A 1144-nucleotide genomic window follows, 5' to 3' on the forward strand; every position below is an offset into this window, starting at 1 on the left:
CCCGTGCTATTTTCATTTCTTCATCAGTCTCAATATCTGTATCTACAGTTTCTTTCTCTTTTGGTCTCATCAAGTCATTGAAGTCAACTTACTTTAGAGAATCTACATATGTCCACAGATTTACAACCTCGACTTGTAAAGCTGAGATTTCAGATGGCCTATTATGTCTAGTTTTGCATGTTGTAACTGTCAGGGTTAAGGCGAGTACTGAGGCTTGAACTGGAGTAATTCCAGCAGCTATCTCTCTCTCGACCATTTCTGGGACTGACTTCTCCATCTTAGATGCCCTTATCTTAGCTGATTTGGCTAAACGCCCCATTTTCAAGATCATTCGTTGAGTGATTCAGATTTGCTCGCTGGGTGTGGAAGACCCTGGATCTTGTGAAGAGGAAGAAGGAGCAGAGGTAACCCAACAAAGGGTTAGGATAATTTTCGCAAGGAGTGGTTTTGAAAATTAATCGAAAAATAAAATTTAGTTCTAATTAGTCATAGTAATAATCATCATTGAAACTAAACATGCTAGTCTAAAGGGGTGAAGCAAGCGTCAATTATCAATGGGGGTGTTTGGAATCGAAATTTATAGCTAAAAACAGTAAAAAAAAACACGAGATACTACTAGGAGACGGGATTTTTGGAATGTGATAGGAATACGGGACATACTAAATTATTGGGTACATGCTTTTGATGATGAATTTGTTGAAACATTTGTGACTAGGCTAGACTATAACGGAGGTAAATTCTCTCTCGGGCAACTTACCCCGAATAAAATGGGTTTCTCTCTAACACTCATTTTCCACATTAAACATAGCCTCCGCCTTGGCCTATTCACTCTCTCGAGCAGTGTGTGTGGAAAATGACTAGGGTTCTCTCTCTCGAGCTGAATCTCATGCCGACATGATACCACCTACTGTCAATTTAGTAGTCCTATTTTTACGACCTCTCTCTCGAGCAGACTAAAAACACGATGGTGAAATTGTATTTGAAACTACAACCCCATTAATTTTAGGCATAACTACTAAACGAAATCACATTTAAAAAACAAATAAACCATCAACAAGCAAGACCCAACAGATAATCTAACCATATTCACAAAATCACACCCAAAGAATTGGGGTTTTATCTTGACATGTAAAAGAGATGGAAA

This window comes from Solanum lycopersicum, chromosome 3, assembly GCF_036512215.1.
Source record: "Solanum lycopersicum chromosome 3, SLM_r2.1".
Lineage (NCBI taxonomy): Eukaryota > Viridiplantae > Streptophyta > Magnoliopsida > Solanales > Solanaceae > Solanum > Solanum lycopersicum.